Here is an 11,488-nt window from a genome sequence, read left to right on the forward strand (position 1 = left end):
ATTGGAATATTATCAGAAAAAAATGGGAACAGACAAAAAGAAAGTTTGAAGCAGATCTCATCCTGAATTTTAAAGAGAGGTAGGAAGGCAGAGCAGAAAACCTGAGAATTAAGTCATTTTGTTAATGAAAGCTGAATTATCACAGTCACTCTACTGATGCAGTATTAATCATAATGCACTCTGCTCCAAGTTGCTTCTTTCTTTTATATTCGACTCTTTGTAGTTGGGTAGATATTAAATGCTTTCTCTTCCCTTGGCCAACTATCCAAAAAGAACAAAGCCTGCAATAGGGAACAACCTCTACTCTATTACAATGAGATAACATTCCCATAGAAAGGTAAAAGGAACAGTAGAAGCAAGAGTGGGAGCATCTGACTATCTGCAGATCTTTGCACATTATTTATCAAATTTCAGGGAACAGAGGGTTAAATACTTCCAGGTCAGTCTATATGGAGCATCGCTTTATCTGGATTACAACTGAAGCAAGTTGTAATTAAAGCAAGCTCAGGTAAATATGGCTCCAATATCTGTGAAGGCCTTTGGATCAATCTATACAAAGATCTTCAGAGGAGTTAAGGGGGGGGGGATGAGTGGAAATATGCTTGCCTTGATACCCCTCTACCTGTCACACTCTTAATTCAAGGATATTTGGGATGAACCAGAAAAATGAATTGTTGTTACAAGCATTGCCCTTGCAGCAGGCCAAAATGTGTTCTAGATCCTCTTAACCACATCCAAGAACTAGAGATGGAGCCACATCCAAGAACTATAGATAGAAATCACATGTGATTCTAAAAACTTTTGACAGCATAAGATATTTTTATATAATAAAAAGGTATTTTTTAATTAATGTGCTTTTTTCCTTTCAGGGAAACAGAAATAAAAACCAGGTGCAGCAAAAAAAAAATTATAAGTAAAGCCATGAAATGTTGATAAAAGATTAAGTTATTTATGATTTGTAACTTACAGAACTCTATGTTTGCTAGTAGGATGTGTCTAGAAGATTTGAATTGTTCTGTATCATAACTGGTTTCAATACACCAAATGCTAAACTAATTAAACACCAGCGAAAAATTATCGGGTAATTTAAAATTAATATTATCCAAAACTCATAATACACAGTCAAATTAATATTTCCCTGTATGATTGTAACTTGTTATTCCTCAAATAGCAATAGCACTTAGACTTACATACTGCTTCACTAATTTAAAAAGAAGAGTATATTGCCATTATTCTTTCATGGAAAATAAAGATCAAGATATTTTAATAGAGATAGGCCCTAGTCAAATAAGCTCTGGTTGGGAATGGACAAGGAATGACAGCCCCCATTTTGCAAATCTGAAAAATGACAGGCACCATATTTGTACATGTGAACAATTATTACTGCTATTATCATCTATACATGGGTTCCTGGAAATATTTGGGTAACCTGGATACTGCCTATATGCCTTTTATTCTCAAGAAGGTGTCAAAAATGTTTTTCCAGTTATCCAGACTTATAAATATTCACAGTGGGATTCTAAAAGCTACTTCAGATATTTCAAAATGATACAATTGTCACTGAAAGCAACTTTGGCATGGCAATGTTCTAGATGGGGACTGATGAGCACTGAAAGCAAGCATTGCAAGGAGATGAATCTAGATTTCTATATAATGACTAATCAAAAGAAAATGAGTCCATACTCCATCACACTAATCCATATTATAGTTTGCTTAGATTTTGTAAAGCAAGTTGTGTGAAATCAGCCACTTTGATTTATAATGTATAGGTTTGAACTTAATATGTGCAAATCCAACCAGCTTTGGCTTTGTCAACAAACCATGGATAAAGAATAACCTTGTGTGGTTTGTTAGCACTGGGCATAGAATTCTAATAGGTAAGAATGACATTTTTGGTGGCAACTACATTGCCTGGATGCATGAAGCAACTCTATATACAAGTAGTACTTAATATGAAAAGTACTTTGCTAACATTTATTTAAATACTGGTCAATATTCTTGGAGAAGTACAATTCTTTTGAAATTGATATAGAGGTATTGAATGATATTAAAAGCTTTAAGATGCTTTTAGCCATCCAGCTTCATCTCTTTCGTTATTTCTTTCTCTTCCTCATGCAGATACTGTACTTTCATGCTTGATTTCTTTACTTAAAAAAATAAATAGGTGAATTACCACTTCATATGTGCTGCTCTCTCATAAGCCCGCCCTTTTTCCCCCTTCCATCCCAACTTTTTAGATGGGTAGGCAACAGCCAAGCAACAGTAACACAACATCCATCCATCCATCCATCTTTCCTTCCTTCTTTCTTTCCACAGAATTCCCAAATTCAGGACTATGAAAGTTACTTGCATTTTAGGCTGCCTAGCTACAGAGATCATGGACCTGGTGACCATTGTTGGCATTTTCCCCTTGCAATTCAGTATCCTATTTAATAATATTGCTGCATTGCACACGGACCAATTAGAGCTGTGGAAATTGTTCCTTTCAGTCAACTGGAAACTATTTCAGTAATGGCAAAGAAATCACCCATTTTAGTAGCAATGGATATTATTTGAGGGTGGAGGAATGAAAACACTGAATATAGAGTGCCCTGCTCCTCTATTAGCAGCAAGAAGTAAACCTCAAATCTGGCAAATTACTTACTATAATTACTTATAGTAACATATGCTTTAAAAATACATTATGGATTTAACAAACAAAATATTACTCTTCATGCACAGTTACCTTGTAATGGGACTAGCACAGCCCAGTAATGCTATGAGCTATTCTATAGGAGGGTGGATTCCCCATAAGGGACATTCATGATCAACAGATCATAGACAAGGTTAGTCTCAATATGGCCCAGAAGAAACATCAATTCACTCTAGTATTCTGTCAAAAAAAACCCAAATGAACATCTACAATCAGGACAACAGAATGAGTAGCACTGGTATTTAAAACTGAAATGATGTCCAGCTGCTGATATAACCAGAAGCAAAAGGAAAACATGATGCTACAAAGATATTCTCACACTGATACATGTAATGTAGGAACCATGAACCAAAACAAATCTGGTGTTTTAGAGTAGAAATTAGGGATCAATGAACTAAAATTGACTGCACTTCATACCAGAGAAGTAGAAAACCATCTACTATTGACAAGGAAATTATAGAAGAAATGTAGTAGTCACCATTATTAAGTAAAGAGTTGAAAAATCAGAACTCAGATACAATATCCATTTGGATCCAAGCACGTCAATCAGTATTACGGTAATCCAAATCTATCCTTCAAACACAAATGTTGAACAGTTCAATGAAAACAATCCCAAAGTTACAAATATTGGAGCGCCACAGCAGTCATTCACACTTATGAATGACCGCAAAGGTACTCTAACATTCACCCTGCCTATCCCCCGCTTTCCGGGTTTCCAAAGGCACTGGTCCTGTGGAGACTCACTTACCTTGCAATGATCTAATGAGCCATCAGTTCCTTTGCCTGCTTCAGTGCATTCATGGAAAACAGAGGCCAAAAGCAGTGCGAGGTCACACAAGATCAATAGCATGAGATCTCATGCTACTGATCTCGCACTATCCTGCACTACAATACTTCAGGCTTCTGTTCTCTGCAAATCGAGATCTGCATGAGATGCACAGCAAAAGGCTTTGCAAACAAAGAGGGCTTCCCTATGTTTGCAAAGCCTTTTGCCGTGGATCTGGTACAGGCATTTGTTCACAGAGAACAGAGGCCAAAGTACTGTAATGTGAGATCACGCAAGGTCAGTAGTGTGAGATCTCGCGCTACTGATCTCGTGTGATCTCACATTACAGTACTTTAGGCCTGCACCAGATCCAGCTGAAAAGCATTTGCAAGCCAATGAGATTTTGGGGCAGCAAGGCATTGCCGCAAGCCTCCCATTGACTTGCAAACACTTTTTGCTCCAAGACTGGAAGCTTCTGGGAGCCATGAGCTCACATAAGGTCACAGCCCCAGAAGCTTCCATTCTTCGTGCAAAATGTGTTTGCAAGGTGATGGGAGGCTTGAAGCAATGCAATTTAGCTGCCCCAACATCTAGTTGGATTGCAAACTCTTTGCATGCCAAGATTGCAAGCAAGCAAAGAAACCACAGCAGACAGACTGGAGAAGAGACAGCTTGAAAAATCTTCACAAGGTAAGTGACCCAGCTTGGCAGGATGGGGGAGAGCAATTGTGGGGACCCCAGAGGAGGGACCATGACAGTGGGTCGGGGGAGGTCTTGGGTGGTCTGAAGCATGTGGCCTGTTCTATTGCTAGCCCCGCCCCACAGCCTTCTCACCCTGAGATACCTCTGTGCACTTAATGACCTGCACATTTGATTAGCAAATGTGTGGGCAAAAACAGGAAGTGGTCATACTGTTTGTACGTGATTTATTCTAACTAATTCTTGGCTTACTAATGTAATTGGCAGTCTCCATTATATTTGTAACTTGAGGATAACTTGTAATGCAAAAATGTAGCCTTAGCATACCTAATAAGTAGGACATTAGTAAGAGTTTTGCATAAAAATTCCATGGTCAAAGCAAATATTTTCTTCCAACAACCTAAAGCATGATTCTATAGGTGGAATTCTTCAGGTGAACAACATCAAAATCAAGCTGGCAACTCCTGGCATTCAGCAAAAACAATACATGGTAATGACTGGCATTCAAATCATGAACTCCTTCTTGCAAAGGAGTTTTGTTTTCTTAAAATAAGAAAAGTAAATCAGAAAAACAAGATACAATCTAATCATATTTCTAGTGCATTGATATGAATGACTGAAGCAGTCTGGATTTAAATTCATAATTTTTTAAAAAAAGTAAATAAAAATATTCTGAAATCAAAATACCAAGCAAAAGAAAATAGGTATCTGATAATGTCTTGTAAATATTTATAGAAGTTCAGAAATCAAAAGCAACAGTGGAAAATATAGCCAACTAAATACTGATTTCCAGATAAGAGAAACCGAAATAGAGTAATTCTTCATGATCAATGCAAACAGAAACCTATATGGAACAACCAAGCTATATACAGTTGGAAAAGGAATGTGCCAAGATTGTATACTGTTACCTTACTTATTTAACTTATTTGTAAATATATCATGAGAAATATTGGGCTAGAAGAAGAGAACTGGAATCAAAATTGCTGGGAGAAACATAACTAACCTTAAATACTATTCTGAAAGCTACAAATAAAGCTAACTTAAGGGTCACATCTTAATAAGTGATAAGAAGAGAATACTAATCAGGCAATGCCATTGCAAAGTCATTGCAAATAGGCAGACAAACAGTAATAGTCCTTATTCTTCTAGGGTAAAAAAAATTAATAGGCATTGTTGCTGAAGCCATGAAATAAAAGACATCTGGTGTATGGAAAGACTATGACACATCATTGTGATCCAAAATAACATAAAATGTGTAAAATGTTTATATAATTGTAAAATCTTAAAATTAAGGTAATATTTCCAAACATAAAACAATAGCAACTGTATGAAATTTGCGAAGCTTTTGGAAATGTTAAGTTTTAATCCAATAAAATAAAACAAAATAATCATCTTGTTAGCAAATTAGCTATATGGGTAGGGCACAAATTGCTAAATGAAGATACTAAAGAAACACATTGATAGAGTCCCAGGTTCCTGTAGGAGCAGGTTTGCTTTGCAGAAGGAATGTTGTTATATCATCCTTCAATATTTTGGAGGGCAAAGATCCAACAAAGAAAAGTTGTTGCCTTTGAATTGAATAGATGGGGAAAATTGAGAATATCTTAGATTACAAAATTATACAACACTTATAAAACCAGATTGCTTACTGGAAACACTCATAAGGTTTATATATTTGAGAGATTTCATGGTAAAAAAAAAGAAAAATAACTGGAGAAGACTCTGATGCTTGGGGAAAGGGTAGGCAATAGAAAACTAGGCTGGCAGAAAACAAGCAGCTAGATAACGTCAATGAAACACATGAATTTACAATAACTTCAGGGAAAAGGCTAACGGCAAACAATCTTGACAAAATAAAGTCCATCATATCATGAGAATGACTGAACAGCATTATTGCATCAAAACCAGAAGTGGTATTCAGCCTGTTCGCACCAGATTAGGCAAACCGGTAGCAAGGATTTGGCGTGGGTCGTCGAACCAGTAGTAAGTTCTGGCTGGCCATCCAGCCTGCCTGATGCTAGCCCCTTAAGGTATTTCTTTCTTTTTTTCTCTCCCGACAATCAGCTGTTCATACAATCAGCTGTGCCGGGATTCCCCTTGCTGAGGCCCAGGAAGGCAAAAAAATGGAGGGAGGGGCTCAGTCCCCCCTCCATTTTTTTTTCTGAGCCCCAGAGGCTCTTCTGAGGCCAGGAAGGTCCCAAAACAGAGCTGGGGGGTTCCTGTGTGCCCCTCCCATGCTCTTTTTTTTAATTCCTAAGTCCCAGAGGAATCTTTTGAAAGCAAAAACACCCCTGCAAGAGGCTCCTCTGAGGCCAGGAAAGTCCCAAAATGGAGCTAGGTGGGTAGCTGCAAAAAAGCAAAAAAACAAACAAACACACGCCTACCCAGTCACAAAGCCATGTCCACCTAGCCATGCCCACAAAGCCACGCCCACAGAACCAGTAGTAAAAATTTTTGAATCCCACCAGTGATCAAAACATTACATGATTTTTTTAATGCAGATACAGCTATGCTATGAAAGTTTAAGGTATTCATATTTCTCAAAGAAATATTTAAGGCATGGTAATACATTTCATGACAATAAACATAATTTGTGTGTTAGGGAAACTATACACATTGCTAGCAGAGGAAAAAGAGAGAGGAGTAGCATTATATATATCAAAGAAGAATTAGAATTGAAACTGATTTATAATGACAAGATTGGAAGAATATTAATTGCAGAGGTTGTTATACAAAACAAAAAGATTTTACTAGTAGGGATATACGCCCCCAATACAAATCACAGTGAGTTCTATAAAACTCTATATGCCAAATTAATAGAATTAGGCAACCCTATGATTTGCATAATTGGCTACTTTAATGCAATTTCTAACAATAAACAGGATTACGCCAGTGATCAAAAATATCCCCCAAAAAGAGAAATACTTTGCCTAAATGTTTTTTCGATATTGCTGAGGAACCCAGATTTAGTAGATGCATGGAGGAAATGGAATCCGGAAGTGACCCAGTTTACCTTCTACTCCAATCCACACAAATCCTGGTCAAGGTTAGATATGGCATGGATGAATAATGATTTACTTAAGGATATAAAAATACTGTAGAAATTTTAACCAACACTTGGGCAGATCATAACCCATTGCAAATAACTTGGAAAACCCAAACTTTAAAAAAAGCTAGGTGGACACTTAACCCACAACTATTGAAAGAAAAAGGATACACTCAAAAAATTAAGGAAGAATTGGAAATATTTTTTAAATTCTATAAAAAACAAGATACCTCGTTGCAAATTCTTTGGGACACAATTAAGGTGTACCTAAGGGGTATATCAATAGCCTATACAGCCAACAGAAATAAAGAAAAGTGGAAGAAACAAAACTTGTTAATAAAAAGACTAAAAGATTTGGAAGATAGGCTAATGAAAGCCTCAGGGGAACAAATTAAAAATGACTTGATATTACTTAAACATGAATTGAATTTATTAGACCAGGAAGATTTAATTAAGACAATGCTATACACAAAACAAAATTACTTTGAATATGCAAATAAACCCAGAAGATGATTAGCGTATAAACTGAAAAAAGAAAACCAAAAAAGAATTATATACCAATTGCAAGATAATAATGGGATATTAGAGACGGAATTGGAGGAAAAGGAAACAATTGTAAGAGACTATTTCGAGAATTTATATAACCAAGGAGAAATAGACACAAATAAATTAAAAAGAAAGTACATTACTGCCATTGGAAGATAAAAGGGAGATGTTAAATAAGGAGATAACTTTAGATGAGTTAAAAGAAGCGATAAAAAGACAAAAAAGCAATAAAACTCCAGGCCCAGATGGGTTGCCAAGTGAATTATACAAAGAGATCGGAGAATCACTAGAAAATTTGTTCCTAGAGATTTGCAATGAGGTATTATTAGAAGCAAGAGTCCCAGAATCATGGAAGGAGGCCCATACTATATTGATCCCCCAAGAGGGTGCAGATACCACCCCAGGTAAAAAAATTACAGACCAATATTTCTTTTAAACACAGATTACAAAATTTTTGTGAGTGTGATGGCAGAAAGATTGAAGCTAAATCTCAATGAAAGAACTCACCCTGACCAGAATGGATTTCTTCCCATGAGACAGATTAGAAATAATACAAGAATGATAATTGATTTATTAGAATACTATGAAACACATCCAGGAAGCCAAGTTGCTCTTGTCTTCCTGGACACACAAAAGGCATTTGACAACCTAAACTGGGAATTTATGAAACGCCAAATGAACTTGATGAAATTCGGGGATAACTTCACAAATATGTTAGATTCAATTTATTTAACTCAGAAAGCAAGGGTAATGATAAATGGAGAATTTACCAATCCTTTTGAAATAAAAAGGGGTGTCAGGCAGGGATGCCCATTATCGCCTCTGCTTTTTATATTAGAAACATTACTGGACAGAATTAGAATGAATGAGGAAATTAAAGGTACTAAGATTAAAAGACAAGAATATAAACTACAGGCATTTGCTGATGATGTGGTCATTATTATAGAGGATCCAATAGAGTCAGGAACAACTTTATTAAAAAAAATTGATAAATTAGGTAAACTAGCCGGGTTGAAAATCAATAAGGAAAAAACCAAAATGTTAGTTAAAAATATAACAAATAATAAACAAAAAGAACTAGAAGAAATAATGGGACTACAAATTGTCAATAAGATTAAATATTTAGATATATGGTTGAGACCCAAAACAATAACTTTGAAAGAAGACAATTATGTTAAACTAGTACAACAAATAGGAAGAGATTTGGAGATATGGAGCAAAATGCAGATTTCTTTATTAGGCAAAATTGCCACATATAAAATGAATGTTCTACCAAAACTGCTTTATTTATTCCAAACAATTCCTATATTATTGGATAAATTGTTTTTCAAAGAATTGGATAAAATTACTATGAAATTCATATGGGCAGGCAAGAAATCAAGAATTAAGAAAAATTATTTACAAGATAATAAAAGCAAAGGTGGCTCTGGTCTCCCTGCCTGGGAAACCTATTATAAAGCAACAATGTTAATGTGGATAAAGGATTGGATTAAATTGGATAACAAAAGAATTCTAACATTAGAAGGATATGACTTACAAATAAGGTGGCATGCCTTTTTGTGGAACCCGAGTAGTAAAAGTCACTCATACTTCCAGAGACATACTGTACGCAAATCTTTGATAAAAAACCTGGTCTGATATTAGGAAAAATCATTATATTAAAGTTCCATTATGGTTGTCAACAATGGAGGCAATGGTCCACCCTAATACAATGGACATCAGTAAAAAGCTCAAATATTACCAAATTTTAGACAAAGAAGGAAAGCTCAGATCGACCCAAGAGTTAGAAAACCAAAAAATAATGATTGATCATTGGTCCTATTTCCAAATAGCAATAAGATATGAAAAAGATTTAAAAGAATTTGGAATAGAATCAAAGAGTACTAAATTTGATAAGATACTTTTGGGCCCAGACAAAAATATGATATCTAAATTATATCATTATCTATTGGAATATGAATTAGCAGAGGAAATTGTGAAAGGACCAATGATAGCGTGGGCAAGAAATTTTGGCCATAATATAGACTTAGAAGACTGGGAAGAAATCTGGCAGAGAAATCTTACAATAACTAAATCTGTGTTTTATAAAGAGAACTTATATAAAATGATATATAGATGGCATCTAGCACCCTCCAGATTAGCAAAAATATATCCAACATCCAATCCAATTTGTTGGAAATGCAAAAGGAACCATGGTACCTACTTCCATCTCTGATGGACATGCCCAGTGGTCAAAATTTTTTGGATTAGAATCAAAACTTGGTTAGAAGAAATTGTCCAGGGTGGATTGGAGTGGGAACCTAGATTGTATCTTCTGGGTATCATTAAGGAAGGTTATCCCTCCAAAGTAAAATATTTGATTATCCATATCCTAACAGTGGCACGTATCTCACTGGCTCAATTTTGGAAATCGCCTAATATACCACCAATACAATTTATTATTCAAAAAATTTGTGAATGTGCAGAAATGGAAAAACTCATACTAAAATTAAAAGGAAAAGAGGAGGTGGAATTTTACTCAACCTGCAATAAGTAGTATGATTGGCTAGAACATAAAAAAATGAAAAAGGGAATCAAGAGGGGAAAATAAACTTATGAAACAGACTACGATACATACAATGACAAACAGGAATCGTTAATGTCAGTCAGACTCTCTCCTACTTTAAACAATCAATAGAAGGAATTCATTGGTAAAAATAAATAGGTATAATCCAACAACAAATATTAACAACAGAACATTATGTTTGATAGAACATAAATAACAGAGAACCTGTAGGAAATAAGAAATAACTGCCACATAATATAATTTAGGAAATATTTAACTCACTGTTAAATGTATTAAAGGAAAGTTTAATTAGTTTTACCACAGAGATTATGGTAACGTTTGTATGAATCTTTGTTTTTTGAGTCTGTATATTTGTATATTTTAATTTTTTGGTATTCAATAAAGTTGATTTTTTAAAAAATGATGGTGGCCAATAAAATCAATCAAAGTTTTTCTTTACTAAGGAGACAAGGTCTTTTTTACGGAGATCAGGAGTTAAATTTTTAATTTTTCCATCCTATATTCCTTAATACTATTTACTTAACAAAAATGTGCACACTGATAAGATCTTACATGTCTGTACTTGAAAATGCACCAATAGTTTTTACTGACCCTACTGATTAAAGTCCTCTTTCATTCTACATTTTGATGCTATCTAAGATAGATTTGAGGTTGAGATTCATCCTCAAAACAAACAATTCCACACAGAGAAATAGTAGTATACCTAAGAAGACTCTTTTCTATCACAAAGCTATAAATAAGTAAGTCAAAAATTATATTATCTTATTAAAATAAAATTTCCTTTCCATGACTTGGGCCACAATCAGGGGTGGGTTTCTACCTGTTCTGTCCACCTCTGTAGAACCGGTAGCTCTGAAGAGCAGCAGACATAGAACTGGTTCTATGTCTGCTGATGTTTTTGCCTACCTGCCCACCCGGGCTCTTACCTGATTTTTATTTCCTGATTTTTCAACTTCAGCTGCCGAACGAGGCACAGCTGCAGTTAAAAAAGCAGGAAGAGGGCTGTTTCAAAAACTGCTTCTCTGCACGCAGTGTGCTAATGACGATGTACAGGGTTGCAGCTTGCAGGGAAGCACATCATAAATCACCAAACCTCATAAATCCCAAACCGGTAGTTAACCCTGTAGTATCCCACCCCTGGCCACAATGCATAGCAAACTGCCATGTACTCCT

The sequence above is a fragment of the Pseudonaja textilis genome, chromosome Z (assembly GCF_049901715.1).
Source record: "Pseudonaja textilis isolate UNSWEBS1 chromosome Z, rPseTex1.2, whole genome shotgun sequence".
Lineage (NCBI taxonomy): Eukaryota > Metazoa > Chordata > Lepidosauria > Squamata > Elapidae > Pseudonaja > Pseudonaja textilis.